The sequence below is a fragment of the Canis lupus genome, chromosome 1 (assembly GCF_011100685.1).
Source record: "Canis lupus familiaris isolate Mischka breed German Shepherd chromosome 1, alternate assembly UU_Cfam_GSD_1.0, whole genome shotgun sequence".
Lineage (NCBI taxonomy): Eukaryota > Metazoa > Chordata > Mammalia > Carnivora > Canidae > Canis > Canis lupus.
The window spans coordinates 21,605,873-21,625,604 of NC_049222.1; the positions used below are offsets into that span (position 1 = coordinate 21,605,873).

The 19,732-nt window shown below is 38.9% G+C and overlaps 1 long non-coding RNA gene across 2 annotated transcripts; it reads left to right on the forward strand.

Moving 5' to 3' along the window:
* The first annotated feature begins 549 nt into the window (after nt 1-549).
* Nucleotides 550-17,826, forward strand: LOC119870641. 2 transcript variants are annotated; one of them, XR_005353040.1, is made up of 3 exons: nt 550-667; nt 13,498-13,569; nt 17,660-17,826. It is a non-coding gene; the product is annotated as an uncharacterized LOC119870641 (long non-coding RNA). The 2 variants fall into 2 exon arrangements; XR_005353041.1 differs by lacking the exon at nt 17,660-17,826 and adding an exon at nt 17,162-17,484.
* The last annotated feature ends 1,906 nt before the right edge of the window (nt 17,827-19,732 follow it).

Consider the following 19,732-nt stretch of genomic DNA (forward strand, 5'->3'; position numbering starts at 1 on the left):
TCTATATCCTCTCTTTCCAGCCTTGGTCTGTCTTGAATATATCCCTGATCATATTGTCATAAGGGGGTCTTTAGAAGAACAAAACCTTTTGCCAATGCTAAATCTAGGGTGCGTAATATTAGGATTTAAGTTTTATAAGAATGAAGTCAAAGTGCGAGGTTCAACCCAAGACAGTTGAGAACATGAAGAATTCAGGGCAAAATAAAGTCTCAGTCTGTTAAGAAAGGCCAAGGTTTAAACAAGGGATACCAAGTACAATACTAAATATAAAACCTGGAGGACGATGGGAGTCTCAGGTGGGGAATAAGGAAGGTAAAATGGTAGTCTTAGGTGATTGCCACAGACCCCGGAGGGTGTCATGGTTCACTTTGATGAAGATTGTGTCTAGTGCCAGGGCAGGGCTACCAACTCAAGGAGCCAAGAACCTGAGGCAGGGCTGATGTTACTCCTCCATGGGCTTTCCATCTAGGCAAAGTGGAGTCACCTACCCTTGGCTCTAGTGGTAGGTTCTGGCTTCCGTGGATTGTTACCAAGGTTACCATCCAGCACCATCTGTGCATCAGAGGCTCATATTGACATGGTGCTCTTTGAAATATGATACTCACGACTCTCCATCTCAGGGGAACTATGCAGAGGGAGGATGCAGCAGGAAGCATGAGAAGGCTCTGTATGTCCACATGATCTAGGATACTTAGAGAAGGAATTTTGTGGGGTTCTTTTAAGGGTTTCATTTTATTAGACAGGGGAAAAAGGGAATCATCGTAAGCCAACTATAAGTCGTTGTTTTTGATGTTGTCGCCAGGCATATTCTAGGGCTATGAGAAGTAATAAAACACGAGTAGCATAGACTCAGCTTTAAGAAACTTACAGATAAGAAGGGGGGCCAGTACATGGAAACACCTGCGTATCTGTCTGGAGTAGGTACTATTATAAAAATTCCCACAAGACAGTGAGGATGTAAAGGATAATGGTCATTATTTTACTCGTGGTAGGAAACGACACCGGGGAAGTGTGGTCACGGTGGAATGTGTGAACCAGCATTGTCTGTTGGGAAATACCGAGTAGCATGTTTTGGCTACAGAGTAGAAAGCAAGGCATGGAGAGGGGTGAGATGCTACTTCCAAGTTATCTCAGATCTGCCTTTTGTTTATGTCCAATGCTACCATGTAAAGGGACATAATTTTTACTGTCCCGTGTGCTATTCTAATAGCTTCCTAGCCGGCGTTCAGGTATTCACATGCAGACAGGCATCCCTTGGGATATGACACACTGGGTTCCGGACTGTTGCAAAAGAAGCAAATGTCACAATATAGTGAGTCAAATGAGTGTTTTGGTTTTCCGCTGTTATGTTTACACTACATTGTAGTCCTATTAAACACACAATAGCATTATGCCTTAAAAAGGTACAGACCTTCATTAAAAAATATTGCTAAAAAGTGCTAACCATCATCTGAGCTTTTGGTGAGTCATAATCACTGATTGCAGATCAGCGTAACAGATACATAGTGATGAAAAACTTACTGAAATACCCTGAGAATCACCAAATCCTCTTTGACACAGAGACATGAAGAGAACAATGGTGTTGAGAAAGTGAGTCTGGTAGTTTAGCTTGACACAGGGTTACCACAAACCTTGAGTTTGTAAAAATCACGGTACCTGCACATATTTTATTGCGTTTCACTCCAGTGCGCTTTGCTAGTCTCTGGATGATTTGCACCAAGTACCTGAAGCTTTTTAAATGGTCCCCCCGTATTAGCTTGGAATCTTCAGTAGGGTTTCTGAGGGCGGTCATTAGGGATGGCCTGAGAGAGAACTGCTGTTCCTCACTTGGTCTGACCTGCTTTTACACTTCCATTTATCCTTGTCTGAACTGACCAGAAGAGAAACGAGGAAGACGGTGGAATGGGGAAAGAACAATCAAGAAGAAAATCAGTACATATACTCTTTTTGGCACTTAAGAAGGTTAATAACCCAAGGGATATGTTAGAGTCTCAAAAAAAAAAAAAAAAAAAAAGATTGAGCAGACTTCCATTCTCAATACCCCTAAAACCTGGATGTTGGTTTGTCTCCGTGAGCGCATGTTTATCTGAGAAAGGACCAAGAAAGTGTAGACCGTGTGAAAAACCATCATCTCCCCAGGTCCCTCACAGCCTGCATAATAGATGTTTCTGAGATTTGAAAAATGCCACGCATCTGCCATTTAAAAGTCACATCTAAATATACTTGCTACCTTCTAAGTAATCTTTTATTTTTAATTGTAATATTATTTATGAGTTTTCACTCACTAGGAATTCTGTGTCGCTTTAAAAGCGATGGTATGAAACACAATATATCAGGAGAAAGACATGTGCTGATGAAATATGGGGCTGAATGTCATCATTCTGGTGATGTATATTAGAGTGGGGATGGAAGAGCGAAGTTGAGGGATGAGTCTGTGTGCTGTGCATTCTTGAATAATCCCCATGAAAACTGTAATAGAATTATTATCTGTGTTTAGCATCATATAATCAGAAAGCATTTGCCTGCAGAGGGAACCAGTTTGCAAGGTAACTAGGTACATACGCCGCCAACACGCTGGGTCACATCCATTTGAAAGGACAGAAATCAGACAAAGCTTGAGAAAAAAAATCAAACAGATCGCATTTGAATAAAAGTAATCCAAATCCCATCCTCGTGACTCCAGTAATTTCTAACTACCCAGATTTGATGGGCCGGTAGGGATGGGCTGTATATGATACCAGTCATTTAGAGAATTCTGTAGATGAAGTTGAATTCTTAGCTCTGAGAATGCTGGCTGTGTGTTTCTGTAATTGTGCAATGGATTTCTCACACATCTTCATATTCATAATTACGTGGTATTTAACTTTCAATAATGGCATTATTAAATGTGAGGTGACAGCCCTTCGCTTGTGACATTTAATTTACTTTTCAATTTTCCTTCTCTTCTCGGTCCTTTAAATGTTCTTTTTTTTTTTTTTTTTTTTTTTTTTCGGTCCTTTAAATGTTCTTAAAGGCAAACATCTGAGGAGGCCCTGTTAATACCACGGGATAGCAGCCACGACGATTTTTCTTGATAAATCTCCTCAAAAGAAACGTCCAAGCCCCAGTCTTAGGGGATGCCTGCCTCGGCGGCCTACAGCTATTTCGAGGTAGTGTCCTCTATACGCAAAACAGTGGTAAGCTTTTGCTGAGTTGCCGGAGAGAATTTTCTTTGGGAAGTCATTCAATTCCAAGGAAGTAGAAGCTGGATCTAGAAACCAATAAGTATATTTTCCCGATTTCATAAAATGCATATAATACACTCACTTCGGGGTAAACGTTATTGATGATCTCCCAGCTGATATTTTTTGCATAAACAATAGTTCTCCGCGATGTCCCCGAAAGTTTCCTTTGTGTCACAAAAGTTGTAAACGTTCATGCAGTTGCCATCACTCCTTTAAGTGGCATATTGTTCAATGTGTCTTCATAAGCCACTTATCTCCTATTGTGCAGAACTCTTTCTAAAGGTGCAAGAAGGAGAATGTTCCTTTGGGGACTCAATGCCAATGACTTTTGATTTTTCTGCTGGTTAATAGAATATTGCTGTTGCAAGGACAATTGGAGGGCACGCTCAATCCGTCATACGTAGTGCGAGGGGGTCCATTTTGCACTGTTGACTCATAGCTCACTTGGCTTCCAGAAAACTCCCCTTCTGGTTTTCTCGCCTCTTTCTGACCATCCCACCCTGTGAGGGAGGCCGCTGCCCAGACTCCATCAGTGCCGTGTGCTCCAGAGAACCTCCAGCTGCCAACACTTGAGCTTCCTCTGGCTGCTGCAACCCACGCAGCCCCCAGAGCAAGGGAAGCTCCAAGGAGTAGAGTGAATACTTCCTGGGAGCAGCCCCCAAGGAAGACAGACAGCGGCTGGCATCGACGTATCCTAGTTTCCTTTCCCTTTGGAGGGCTAACTCGGAGGCCTGCATTCTCTCCATTGGTTTACAGAATTCTCCAAGGGAATGAAGTTCCAGTTGTGCACAAGGACCAACTTGCCGGAGGGCGCACCCTTTATTAGCTGCCTCCCCCTGTCTGTTCTCCTGTTCTCCCTGAATCCACTCTCAGGGTTTCCGGGAGTCACTTTCCAAATAAGTGATTATATGTGAATACCTGCTTCAGGGTCTACTGCTGGGGAAAGTCAAATTAAGACACTTGTCTATCTCTTTCCCTTGATCCTTATCTTCCGGACATCCAAATGTTAAAATAGCTGAGAGCTTAGTCCTTGGGCCACTTCTCTTAACTTATCTCCTAGGTAAATTAATCCAAATCTAAGATTTCAGATACCGTCCAAGCTTCGGATGCCTTAAGCTTTGCCTTCTTTTCAGAATCTCAACTATTTAATTGATATCTCCATTTGGATGTCTGCTGAGCACCCCAAACTTACATTTCCCAAACCACATTCTGGAATTTCTCCTTCAAGTGATTGGGAATATACTATGTGACATTTAGATTTTTTTTGTTAAGTACATTGGTCCTAGATTTGTCAAAAGGCATGCAAAGCATGCCTCCTTCATACTCAAAGAAGAGATATCTAAATATTTTTTTAAGATTTTAATTTATTCATGAGAGACACAGAGAGAGAGGCAGAGACACAGGCAGAGGGAGAAGCAGGCTCCATGCAGGGAGCCCGATGTGGGACTCGATCCCGGGACTCCAGGACCATGCCCTGGGCTGAAGGCGGCACTAACCTCTGGGCCCCCCGGGCTGCCCGAGATATCTAAATATTTAAAGAAACTAGACCCAACTCTTTTCCTCTGGTATTCTCTAGGCTCCAGGTTCAATAAACCTACTTCGCTCAAATGTCCTCACATAACAACTTTCTTAGGTTTGCCACATTCTCGTCTGGAAGTATTCCAATTTTTACTGTTCCTCTCAAAATATGACAATGAGAATTAGCCTGATATTTCTGATATGGTCTAGCGGATGTGGGATATTTCTCTCTTTGTCTCTCTCTCCTCCCCTCCCTTACACACACTAACACACACACACACACATACACACACACACACACTGTACCAGGGTATATGCATTGCTTGCAAGTTCTTGTATTGAACTTCTTTGTACATGTCAGCAGTGTTATTGTTTTGTTGTTATTTTTAATAAAACTGGACAATCATAACTAGAAAAAACCAACACATCTTGACAGATTTTCACAGAACAGTCTTGTTTTTAAAATGTAATTTTAAGGTACTTTCTGAATTCGGGAAAGGGCATTATGAGAGGATCACAAGAGCAATATCAATCTGGATGAAGATAAAGAATGCTGTGGTGTGTGTTTTGAGTAGTTTTCTTTTCTTCTTCTTTACAAAATATTTATTTATTTATTTGAGAGACAGAGAGAGTGTGGGGGCAGGGGCAGCGAGAGAGGGAGAGGGAGAGAGAGAACCTCACGTAGACTCTCCACTGAGCACGGGGCCTGAGGTGAGGCTCTATTTCCTGACCCTGAGATCACAATCCTGAGATCAAGACCCTGAGATCACAACCTAAGGGAAATCTTAAGTCAGATGCTTCACCAACTGTGCCACCTAGGTGCCCCTTGAGTACTTATTCCTTTGTGACATTTGTCTCCATGGCCCATTGGCCTGTTCATCCTTTCTGGGGGGGGAATCTGCAAGTCTGAGTGAGGCATGAAATTTGAAAGAAAATAAAGCTGATTTTTTGTTGTTAGAATGGAAAAGCTCTTTATTTCCCTGAAATCTAGACCTAGGTAAGCAACTATTGTTCTTTTTGTTCATGAAGATGGATTTATTTAGCTTTGGGAATTGTCAGGCCTTAACAGAAGGAAGTTAATTCAGTCCCACTGAGAGAACAAGAGGTATAAGGAGGACACGCTGTAAGCATAGCTAACCACATCGTAAGAGCAGCCCCTTTCCTGAGGGCCAATGAGAACAGCAGTAGTATTGACTTCTTAAATACGTGTGGCATTTACAGTTTTCAAAGCACTTTGGCATTACTATCTTTTTCCCCTCTCCCTCCCTTCCTCTTTTCCCTCCTTCCTCTCTCTCTCCCTTCTTTCATTTCTCTCTTCCTTTTTTTTTTTAATTTATTCATGAGAAACACACAGAGAGAGGCAGAGACACAGGCAGAGGGAGAAGCAGGCCCCCTGCGGTGAGCCTGATGTGGGACTCGATCCCAGGACCCCGGGATCAGGACCTGAGCTGAAGGTAGATGCTCAACCACTCAGCCACCCGGGCATCCCTCTTTCTTCCTTCTTATCAAGCACTTAGCATGCCAGGAGCTGCGCTGGATGCAGAATAAAATCAGACATTTTCCTAACTGTCGGGGAGAAGAAAATAAAAATGACAAAGAATGCCTTTATTACAGCCCCGATGACGTGGTCTTGGGAGCATTAGTTCACTTGGAAGGTGACTGCTGTAAACTCCATGAGAACTCACACATGTGCACAAAAATGCAGATTTTCTTGACACCTCCTTGCAAGTTAATAGGTAGATAGACAATCCAGTGTGTATTTCAGATATAAACCAATTAATTCTCAACTGTCTAACAGAAGATGACTTAAACCCAATGATCCTCATCAAAATTAAAATTGCAAAGTCAATATAAAACCTAAACTAAACTCAAAACACATAATACAGAAGCTCACCTCAATGTTCCAGAGATCAAAACTGATGTTTTAAGCAAAACTCAATTTCTCAATGAGGATTCAGCTGGAAGGAATTCTTTATCTCAACACTTGCCATGAAAATATTGCTCAATGTGGAATATGACTAGCAATGTGAAATTGGTTTGTAAAATTAGCTTTGTAAGGTGGAGAGTTTTAATATGACGGTATTGGCAGAATGTGAATGTTGGTTATAAGTTCAAAGGGTGCGAAAATCACTAATGACGTCTGAACTTCTTAAAACCTGTGCAATTCCCTGACTCCAATTCTTTGGTGTGGCCGGTTGAAAACTGGGCTTTCACCATTATTAATTTTTAAAAACTGCAGAAGAATAAGATAATAACTTTTTCATGTATATTTGAGGACTTTAACGCTGATATGGCAAGAGCTGATATAACTTAATTTCAAAATTAATGAATGAGGCTACATTTAAATGAGGCTTTAGATTGAATTGTGAATCCAGCTGTTTCAGGGGACTATTGACAAGAAAAGGGAGGGGGTAACGTCAATAACCCAAGGCAAGGGTAGGAGTCCTCTCCACTAGTAATATCCTGGGATTTTGCATTTATTTTTGGGCTTATGGATCACTTAATGAGAAAAGAGGCCATTATTTTTACATTATTTTTAAATTCTAAGACAAAACATGAGGGAATTTTTGAGTTTCTAAGGCTCGTTTTGTGGTGTGAACATTTATAACCTTCAATGGCAGAAATATGGGACTTAGCAAGATCAGCATCATTTTAAGGAAATCCATAGCCAAGCGTTAGTAGCCAGATTTATTGTCTCCATTTAACGATGGGAGAATCTAAATGGGTTTTAATATCCTCTTTTCAGCGCTAACATGCTGCATTACCTGTTTCTGGGAGGTGTAGGAGAGCATGTCATGTGTGTGTGATCTATGATCACTGTCTCTGGGAGCGTGGCTTATTAATTACTGGACAGTGAAGATGCGGAGATAATTGCAATGTGATGAGCTGCGATGTCCTTTCAGGGGGTGATCCCTACTGAATCAGGTTCCGAATGTCTTAAACCTTAAAAGAAATGGGAAGGGTTTTGGTCAATTCATTATGCTTTTTTGTTGTTGTTGTTGTTTTTCCAAACTGCAAAGGTTTTGGAAGGTTGTTTTTCAAGATTATTAACCGATTTGGATTTGTGGAGAGAAACACCATGGAAAGCGTTCAGTGTAATTCAACAGATATTTTCTATGCCTCTTTCTGTGCTATTTATAGCATTCACTAACCAGGTTTGTGAAAGTCAAAACCCCAAGTCCCTGCTTTCCACGTTCTGTTGACTTGAATTGGCAATGTGCAAAAAAAAAAAAAAAAAAAAAAAAAAAAAAAAAAAAAGAAAGAAAGAAATTGGAATTTACTACCAAAGTCAGAATATAGGAAACACTTTATTTATTTTTTTAAATGATTTGTTTATTTATTTGAGAGACAGAGAGCAGGAGAGAGAGAAGTGGGTGGGGCGGGGAGGGGCAGAAGGAGAGGGAGAGGAAAGCAGATTCCCCGCTGAGTGTGGAACCTGGTGTGAGACTCAGTCCTAGGACCCTGAGATCATGGCCTGAGCTGACCCCAAGACTGAGGTCATAACCTGAGCCAAAACTGAGAGGGGGGCTCTTAACCAACGAAGCTGCCCAGATGCCCCCACCCCATCACCATGTAGGAGCTGCTTTATTGAAGCAGATACATGTAATCAGAGAATTTTTTTGTATCATATGACCACTGTCTAGATGTGGGCAGTCTCACATGGTGTGTAGGACCCGGGCATGGGATTCGACTGGCCGAGCTTAAATCCCTGATCTGCATGCCCCAGCTCGTAGCTTTTGCCAAGTTCCTAATGGTTGGATTGCAACTGGATTGTGATGTGGACAAAGGTGAATTCCTTTAAAGCCACTTAGAGTAGCGTTAAGTCAGTAGAGTGATCACCTGTATGGGATCTCGTTCTGTGATGTTGCTGTGATAATTGGTTTGTTCTTTATTTACTCTACTTCTGCAAAATATATCAAAATACAATGTCTGGCAGACAATATAAGAAACCAAGTTTCGCTCCTTTGGTAGCTTGCGGGGTGGCGACTGGACCATATCTGATTTTAGAGTTTACAAAGATAACACTCCTGTTTGTCTTCATAAATTTTCCTCAATGTAAAAGTAACATTAGTTATTGAAAAAAATAATATTCAAACAATATAGAAATGTCCTAAGGCAGATCGTTCTTTGTGGAAACGTAAATATTACCAGACTGATCCATATCTTTGCTTTTTTAAGGAGCAGATTTGTTGAGGTATAATTTATATACAAAAGAATTCATCAAATCAATTCAATGATTTTTAGTAAGTTGACAGTTAACTGTGCTACCATCAGCATAACTGAGTTGTACAATTCTTCCATCACCTCAGAGAGATTTCTCAGGCCCATTTGCAGGTAACCTCTGTTCCCACCCCAGCCCCAGGCACCGTGGATTTGTGTCTGTCTCTATAGATTGGCTTCTTCTGAACATTTCATACAAATGGAATCACACAATGGTTCTTCTTTTTCACAGCTATTTATTTATTTATTTATCTATCTATCTATCTATCTATCTATCATTTTTTAAAGATTTTATTTATTTATTCACAAGAGACACACACTGAGAGAGGCAGAGACACAGTCAGAGGGAGAGGCAGGCTCCCTGCAGGGAGCCCAATGGGAGACTCGACCCCCCAGGATCACTCCCTGAGCTGAAGGTTTGTCGCTCCACCACTGAGCCACTCAGGCATCCCTAGATCTGTCTTTTTAAACTTAGTATAATGTTTTTGATGTTCAAACATGTAGTAGGTATTAAAATTTTACTGCAATAGCTTAATCTGTCATTAACATCTTTTTATGTTGATATATATGATTTATCTCCTTCTTTTTTGGTAGCTATGGATGATTTTATCAAGAGATTGTTTTAAGTCACTCTCTTAAAATGTTTTTAAATTATTTATTTCCAGTTCTTTATTATAAATAAGTCGGTATAAACATTCGTGAGTAAATACCTTGGTGAAGTGTTACTAGGACTTTTGTAGGATGAATTCCTTAAAGTAGAATTTCTGAGTCCAAGGATATAATGAAGTTTAGATTTTGATGCACATTTCTTTTTTTTTTTTTTTTTAAGATTTTATTTATTCATGAGAGACACACAGAGAGAGAGAGAGAGGCAGAGACACAGGGAGGACAGGGAGAAACAGGCTCCACACAGGAAGCCTGACATGAGATTTGATCCCAGGTCCCCAGGACCACACCCTGGGCCTAAGGCGACGCTAAACCACTGAGCCACCCAGGCTTCCCTTGATGCACATTTCTAAAATTTTTTTTTTATTTTTTATTTATGATAGGCACACAGTGAGAGAGAGAGAGAGGCAGAGACACAGGCAGAGGGAGAAGCAGGCTCCATGCACCGGGAGCCCGACGTGGGATTCGATCCCGGGTCTCCAGGATCACGCCCTAGGCCAAAGGCAGGCGCTAAACCGCTGCGCCACCCAGGGATCCCTTGATGCACATTTCTAAATTACTTTCCAAAATATTGTATCATTTTATATGCTGATTGCTAACATGTACCTATTTCCCAAAGTTTTCACATATATGTGTTGTTATTTTAAAATCTTTGTTTATATGATATGTAAAACATGGTATCTTTGTTTTAATTTAATTTGATTAATTAATATTCGTTTGGTTTCTTAGTAAAGCTAAGCATCTTTTCATATTTGAATTGGCCAGATGCTTTTATGATTCAGTGAATTACCTGCTCATGGTTTTTGGTTTATTACCATTTTCTTGTTATTTTTTTAGTTTTTTTGTTGAAATGTATTTTGTTGATATAAATGTTATATATTTAAAACCATTTTTTTCCTATCACCATGTTGTTCTATCTTGTCTATTGTGTTTGTCAAGTTATAGTTCTTTCTTTCTTTCTTTCTTTCTTTCTTTCTTTCTTTCTTTCTTTCTTTCTTTTTTTTTTTTTTTTGCTGTTCACCTGCTAATCACTTCTTTAGTTTCTGGTGTTGGTGACTTTAGGCTTTTCCCCCAGCCTAACATTTATGATAGATTTATCTATATTTTCTTTTAGTAATTTTTTCATTAAATCTGTACACTTCATGTGAATTTAATTTGGCAATTTAAAAATATATTTTAAAAATTTCATTCTCTAGGTGGAATAATCTGGCTTTCTTTTTTCTTTTATCTCTCTAGTTGTTTGGAAGTTTTATCTCTTTTCCTATATTTCTACATTTATCTAAAAAAACCCCTACATTTTATTACTTGGAGATAATTTTACAGTTTTTACACAACTCTCTCCAAAGACGATAACTTTTAGCTTTATTTTACTTCTCCCTGCTTTATTTACCCAACCGAACCCTATTAAATCTTAAGTTTTGTCCAAAGAAATTGGAATTTTAGTGTCTACTGGTTGGTTTACTTATTACTATTATCTGATTGTTATCTCTTCTTCTTGAGGTTTATTGTTGTTGGTCTGGTTTTTTTTTTTTATTTTTTTTACTAGAGGTCTTCCATGAGTATTGTTTCAGTGGGAAACTGATTCTTTATCATATTGTTTCTGAGTGGTGCATGCTTCAAAATGTCACACTTACACTCTTTCACACAGTGAATAACAAGTCTAATATCTTGAAGCGAAACTTGTTGCTCTGGAAGATTTAGAAAGGTTCGTAGGACCAGTGTGTAGTGACTGAGTTAGGAAGAGAGGCTGGTGGTGAAAATCATGCAGATGTGGAGGCCCTTATGCGAGAGTTAGAGTTAAATTCTCTTTGTTACTAGAGAGTCATTTTCAGCAGATGGTGCCGGGCTTCCCTATTCTCCTGACCCCCTTGACCATTTTGGGTTATTCACTCCCAGCAGCCAGCACTTGTGTCTGAGATCAGGGGTTGTCCTACCTCCCAGAGCCTGCCTGGACTGCTGGTTCTTAGACCAGGAAGGGCCTGGCCATCTTTGTCCCCTCGGAGCAGCTCTTAACCAGGGACTGACAGGCATAGGAGTCTAAGTACTCCAGCTCTCCTGTTTTAATAGCCATAACTCTGAGTAGCCACCAACACTTCCTCCAGCTTCCATGGGGAGTTGCAATAAAGTTACCCTCTATTGGACTTGATATAATACTCTTGTTGGGCTTTCTTTTCTTCTTAGTCCTATTTTCTTTTTTTTTTTTAAATGCTGTTTCCTTTTTTTTTAAATTTCACTTTTTAAAATTTTATTTATTTATTCATGAGACACACACAGAGAGAGGCAGAGACATAGGCAGAGGGAGAAGCAGGCTCCATGCAGGGAACCCGATGCGGGACTCGATCCTGGGACTCCAGGATCATGCCCTGAGCTAAAGGCAGACACTTAACTGCTGAGCCACCCAGGTGTCTCCTTAGTCCCATTTTCTTACTTTATTCATGTTTTCCTGGAGATGCTTTCAAATAAATATGTTTTACATGAATTCTCACTTTGGAGTCTGAGGAACATAGCCCTAAACCCACTGAAGGATGTTAAATGGAGGACTGGCATATTTGTTGGTATTAGTTGTACTGAATCCCATTGATTTCCCCCCCTTTTTTGTGTATATTTCAATGCTTCCAACAGGATTTTTCTGTTTTGCTTGCCCTTCCCATTTTTTAAAGTTGGAATTTGAAACTAAGCCAGTTCAGCTCTAAGACATGTGCGCTTATGCACCAGATTATATACTGGGACATATAATCTGGGATACTGGTCTTGGGAAAAGAGAATTTTTGATATTAATTAGTGGAGTTGGTGAGAAGTGGTGAGATTCGGAATAAATTTTGGATGTGATGGTGGATCTGCTGTTTTGTGAGAGGGAACAAAAGGAATTACAAATAACTTCTGGATATTTTTGCTGCGTAGTTAAATGGATAGTGTTGATTTTTTATAGGAGGGACATGGAGCAGATATTAAGAGTGAAAAAAGATATCAGGACTTTTTTAGACTCTGTTCAATTTCTGATGTCTGTTAGACATCCAAGCAGGTAGGTCAAACAGGCAATTGGATCCATAGGTCTGTAGGATCCATGGGTCTAAAGGGAAATCAGGCTGGAGATATAAATTTAGGAGTCATCAGGATATGGGTAAATTTTAGGCCACAGGAAATGAGGAAATTATCTAGAGAGAGGTTGCATATAGAAAAGAATGAGGGACAGAACCGAGTCTTTAGAAGAGAGACAGAGAGAGACTAGGATCCATCAAATTTGTATAACAGAAGAAATCAGAAGACCACTTCCTAGAATTGAAAAAGAGCACACATGTTCAGATTGAAAACTCTCAGGTAGCACCAAGCACAGTGAATGTGTAAAGAGACAGACATAACCATGAAATTTTAGAACATATGAGATAAGAAGAACATTCCAAAAAGTGGACCATGGAGAACTTAAAACTGAAGTTACCTGCAGAGGAGAGAGATTAGATTTCTTACCAATACTCAAAGATAATAGCTAATAAATATTAAAGATCTACCAAGGTGCTCAGGTACTTTTTCATAGGAAGTTTCTTGAAGATATGCTCCAGAAAAATAAGACAACAAATAATAATGATGATGATAATGATAATGATAATTAATAATAATAATAATAATACAGAATTCAGGAAACAGAGAAGCCAAAGCAGAGTGCAGTGAAGGGAGCCTAGAAAGCAACTAATCCATACTATGGAAAGAAAAGACCCCAAAAGAGAGGCCTTGGGAAGGAAAAATAAAACGGAAAAATGAAAGGATAGATAATATAATGAATCTAGAAATATTTGGGAATATACTAAAGGAAATTGGTAGACTGTAAAAAGTAGAATCCAATTGAACTGATTCTAAGTACATTCTACTTTAGGTGGATGACATGACATTGGAAAAGGAAATGGAATCATAGCTGATCACATAGCGCACTATTGACACGGCCACAGTAAGTGAAGTATCACTTATTCGTTTTCAACTTTTAGAATCAGCGTATAGAAGAATCGTGAAATACTGTACAACGAGCACAGAGCAGATTGTAAACAGTATCAACCCTGCTGTTATTAAAAGTATAGATAGAGATGACAGTGATGAGAGGAGGGAGAAGAGGAGAGGAGAAGGGTGAGAACTTCCTTGTCTTGTCATCTTACAAATTGGGGAATCAAGATTCATCGTTTATAATTTATAGGCCAAGAAGTGGAGCTTTAGCTAATTTTGTTGTTATTTCAGAGATCTGCAGAGGAGAAACTACAGTAATAAAACTCTATAGTTTTATATATAGTTGAGTAGGTGGGGAGTTGTGTTAGTGAGGAAAATACTCATCTATCACCACAGGAGGCCAATAGCCAAGAAGCAATGGCATAAATGTGCTAATTAAGTATTTGGAGGTGAGCCCCAAAAAAACAAAACGTAAGCAGTTAAAAGTGTAGCCTGTAGGGATCCAGACTTTGCGGGTGAGGAAGCATGGAGAAGATAATTCTTAGTTTTCTTTATGAATCCTTCTTTTTTGCTTCTTAAACCATTTGCATTTATGACTTTGAATAAAAAGTGAAGAAAGTTAAATGGAAATTTGAATTATAAATAGGATATTGTTATAAAATAAAGACATTAATTAGGAAGATATCGAAAAGAAAATTTAACATGAAAAATGCACAGGGAGCCCAGTCTGTGTTTAAAATTATCACAATCAGAAGCTTAGATTTAAGCAAGTTCTTTAAACTGAAATCCTACAGGACTAATTTGCAAAAAGACAATTGCAAGCAAAGAAAAAATAGATTTGAAAACCCAACCGTGGAGGATGGAAATATGGCAACATTGCACCCCAGAGGTTAGCAAATTGGCAGACTCCTCCTCACCCCATCTCCAAGGCTGAAGCTTTATTTATTTTTATTTTATTTTATTATTTTAATTTTATTTAATTTTATTTAATTTTTTTATTATTTTATTTATTTTATTTTAATTTTATTTTTAAGGCTGAAGCTTTATAAAGCCAATGACTTCAGAGCCAGTAGAGGCAGTCTCCACTTTTCTAATTTGCATTAGGCCTCTTAGCTTTTGAGAAAGACGTGTTTTTGCTAACCGAAAGGAGTCTGAAGAGGATTTTTGCTTTTACTGAAAAAAAGGTGAAAAGCGAAAACAGCATTCAGCAGGTGATTGCAGCAAGCTGTTGTAGGGCAATGCACACCCTGAGCAGCAAGTGGCGCCGCCCGCCTGGCTCCTTCTCTGGGAACCACACTGGGCATCTCAGCAGCAAACCACCGGAGCTTTGAACTGTGTCTGTGAGCATCTGTGCTTTATCTTGATTTATATGGTACATCTGTTAGCAAGATGTGTCCTAAGCCCAAAAGAGGTTATTTTTTGAGTCTAGTAATGCTCAGAACATTTTCCATATGTATTAATAGCAATTGCTTTTTAGCTTTATGCCATGGCCACAGTAATTGGTTTTTGGCTTTTATTTATTTTGGCTTTTATAAGAATGCTCTACTTTGGGATAGTGGGGGAAATCTGTTTTAAAAAAAATAATTAAAACATGAAAGGCAAAAAAAAAAAAAAAAAAAAAAAAAAAGCACCAAAGAATTAGTGGAACTAACTGTAGGTCATGGATAAAAAGGAGATAATATACTAGATAAAGTGTTTCTGGGGTCTTTATTGAAGAGGTGATTAAAGAGATTCTCACTCCTTAATCGTCTTTTGAAGCAGTTAGATTAAAAGGAATGGATCAAATAGCAGCAAATAAGGAGGGGGAATTCAGATCAAGGATGGAAATATTTGGCACAAGTTCTACCTAATGTCTCCTCCTGAGCCCATATGGCTATAGCCTCAGAAACTTCCTCTACAGATATTCCTCCAGAATATTCATTACAATTCCTGTATGAGATGAAAACTACGACCTGGGTAAACCTAGCTGGAGAGGGCATAACTACATCACCTAGCTGCTGCTGAATTTATTTACACATCAGACCAAATCTTGACAAGTTTAAGAGAACGAACATTTCCCTGGTTTTGAGTGGTTCAAACGACAAATATCTTCTAAAAGAGGCAAGAAGTGCTTGAAGCACTAGTGGAAATCCTGACAGTCCAGCCCGGGGCTTATCCAATGACCTATAGTCACCTCAGATTATTAGACCATGGTCAGTGGCTGAGTTCAAGTGAAACTTGAGATAGAAAAATGTTAATAATTCATTATACAGAATAAATAAATTAAGGTTCAAAGATATTGAGTGATATATCCAAGATCAGAAATCAAGTTAATAGAAAATCTGACCCTAGATCTCAGGTGTCCTAGTCTAGAGCCCTCACACTACATTACACCGAATGCACGTTACAACACATAAAGTCTGTTTAAGATCTAACACGAGGGGCATTTAAACATTTTTTTAAAAGATTTTATTTATTTATTCATGAGAAACACAGAGACAGAGAGACAGAGAGAGAGGGAGGCAGAGACCAGGCAGAGGGAGAAGCAGGCTCCATGCAGGGAGCAGGACATGGGACTTGATCCCGGGTCTCCAGGATCACGCCCTGGGCTGAGGGTGGCGCTCAACCGCTGAGGCACCCAGGCTGCCCTAGAGGCATTTGTTTTAAGGAGCCAAAGGTGGTGACTGAAAAATGTCTACAGTGGACATTGTTATCTTTATATGCATCTTGATCCCCAAAGAACTGGTGGCCTATAATCCTATCAGATAGCACCTACTACAAAATTAGAATATGTAGCAGAGATTTTTGAGGATCTGCTAATGTTAAGATGAACGTAAGTCCTAATTTCCCTAGAAAAGTTCTTGTTCATGCTTGCCCCAATATGATTAGCGATAGTATCCTGTGTCTTTCTTAATAGTGTCCTACGTTGTGAAACAGTTTGCTGTGGGTCTCTTGTATTTCTGTATATCCTATGAGCGAAGTGGCAGCTTCTGTGTTCTGGACTATCTTTTTAAAGGGGTTTATATAGTGAATAGCCTTGGAAGACAGAAAATGTGCTTCTCTTTTGGGTAAAAAGGCAGACATGTTACTGCTCTTATAAGATTTGGGTTCAGGGCACCCCGGGTGGCTTAGCGGTTTAGTGCGGCCTTCGGCCCAGGGCCTGATCCTGGAGCCCTAGGATTGAGTCCCACCTTGGGCTCCCAGCATGGAGCCTGCTTCTCCCTCTGCCTCTCTCTCTCTCTGTGTCTTTCATGAATAAATAAATAAAATCTTAAAAAAAAAAAAAGATTTGGGTTAAAATTCCTCTCCTATGATGCAACTAATTCTGGGTGTAGGCATCCATCTGGGCCTGTCAGCATTGCCCCTGTGGGACTTGGGAGGACAAGGTAAACTGATGCAAATTTAGTGATGCACACACTCTTCGCAGAGCCATATGTAATAAACTTTTGTCCCTGACCCTGGAGTCCCATGTCTTTTGCTAGTATCCATGAGACTGTGCCAGGTAAACTTATTATCTTGCAAGTGGACAATATCTCAGGCTCTTCAGAATTCTTAACATTCTAGTTAGTACTATAAATTATGTGATCTACTGAATTAAACATTCTTTCTTTCTTTAATTGAAGCGCACCTGAGTTCTGGCTGTAAAAGACTACATTTTCTGTCTTCCTTTTCATGGCTAAGTGATCCAGTTCTGACCAGCAGGATGTGAACCAAAGAGCTACTTCCAGATCATGATCATAAAAGAAATGGTTATGGACTGGCCTTGGCCTTTCCTCCTTCCCTCTGGCTGGGATACAGACCTAATGGTGACAGAGAAGAGATACCTTAGACTCAGGATAGAAGCCATCTGTTAAGTATGGCAGGACCATCCTATTGGCCTTAGACTGGCTACCTCCAGACTATAAGGGAGCTACTTTTTTTGAAATCAACATATTTTTGGCTCTGTTTAATGGAAGCTTGAATGGAGATGTGAACTTAGAGATCCTCTTGTTATTATTTTTAATAAAAGGAGAAATTGAGATGTAAAATCAATAAATGACTTAATCCTAATGACAGAGTTCATAAAACTAAGCTAAAATATCCAGTTGATTCTCTTCTCCCATTTCTCTGCCCACATCCAGTATTACCAGATAATATTGAATATACAAGCACAAGGTGTCCAGAGAAGTAGGGGCGTGGAGAAATCTTTACACTGAGTACAAGTAAATGTATGATAACTGATATCAATTATCCAGCTCCAGATGAAGAAATGCATATAGAGATGTAATTTGAGCTTCACGAGCTGACAATCAAGGTAAGACCGACAAATTGCAAGGGTAAAAAGCACCCAGTGGAGGATAAATGATTTATACTAAAGTGATGTGGTCGGCAGCTTCTTTCAATTTTCATTGTTATGTCCCTGAAGTCCAATTCACTGCCTTTTTGGAATGGCTTCATTAAGCAAGTGAAATTTGGAGAGGGATCTGAGAGAGTTGAAATAGTTCTCGTGGCAACTAGGTGAGGGAAAATGCTGGGAACCGACTTCATAAATCAAGTAGTATCTGTATGTAGGACACTTCACGAGATGCTTGAGGGAGTGGTGGAAATACAATGATTTTTAAGGCAATGCTTGTAATCTAAAGAAATGTATAGTTTTGTAGGGCTTAAATACTGGGATTAAATATAGCAACACAATTTGTAGGGAGGAAGGAAATAAGCAGTTTCATAGAGAATATGGGGCTTGAGGTGTGCCATGAAAATTCGAATATTAAGAAGATGAAGTTTTATTAATAGTTGAATAATTGCCAAATGGTTTATATCTCATTTAATTAGAATGTCTTAATAGCAAGTGTTTTGTTACTATTGTTTAAAAGAAAATTTATTTTTTTTTTGGTGAGATTAGTAAAACCCTTTCCCTAATCTGTCTCCTTGGAATCTCATAGTTTTATAGATTGGTGCTGGGAAGTCAGGGCATGAAGATGAAATGGAAAAACTTTGATACAGAAGGTTGGATTTGGGATGAACATCATTCAAAATTCTTAGGTGCCATATATAGTACTGAAATGGGAAAGATTATTGTGGGCTGGGATTCATTAGATATGTCTGTTCTCTTGGAGCAAATGGGGAGTTAGGTAAGTCTTTCAAGAAACTGAGAATCAGTGTGGCACTAGAAAGCCCTTGAGCTAGGCTCTTAGAGTTTTCCACATCTCTGCTACTATGCGTTTTTGAAAAAAAATTTAATTGTGATAAAATACCCATAAGATTTACCACCTTAACCATTTTTAAGTGCACAGTTCAGTAGTGTTGAGTAAATTCACAGTTGTGTCATCTCCATAATTCTTTTATTTGGCAGAACTGAAGTTCTATATGTATTAAATAATAACTCCTCATTTCCCCCTCTCTTCTCACCTGGCAACCACCATTCTACTTTGTATCTTTACATTTGACTACTCTAGATACCTCCTGTACATGGAATCATATTATATTTGTCTTCTTGTGACTGATTTATTTCACTTAGCATAATGTCTTCAAAGTTCATCCAAGTTGCAGCATATATTAGGATTTCCTTCTTTTTGGAAGACAGAATAACGTTCCACTGTATGTATATAGCACATTTGTTTATCCCTTCATCCATAGACGCTTGGGTGTGTCTCCCGGTTGGATGTATAATACTGCTCTGAACACAGGTGTAAAAATATCTTTTTGGGATCCTGCTTTCATTCTTTTGGATATATAACTAGAAGTGGATTTCTGTAGCTTCATAATAAGTTTTGAAATCAGCAAGTATGAGTCATCCAACTTCATACTGCCTTGGCTATTTGGAGTCTCTTAATATTCTATATTAATTTTAGGAGGATTTTTCTATTTCTGCAAAAAAAAGTGCCTTTGGGATTTTGACAGGGATTGATTACCTTAAATATATAGATCATCTAGATTAATATTAAGATCTTAATATTAAGTGAACACAGGCTGTCTTTCCACCTATTCATGTCTTTAACTTCTTTTTTTTCTTTTTTTGTCTTTAACTTCTTTCAGCAGTGTTTTGAAGGTTTCAGTTTGTAATTCTTCCACATTTTTCATTAAGCTTATTCATAAGTATTTATTATTTAAAAATACTATTGTAAATGAAAATTTTAAGTTTCCCCTTCAGATTGTTTATTGTTAGTGTACATAAATGCAACTGATTTTTTTCATTTTGATTTTGTGTTCTGCAA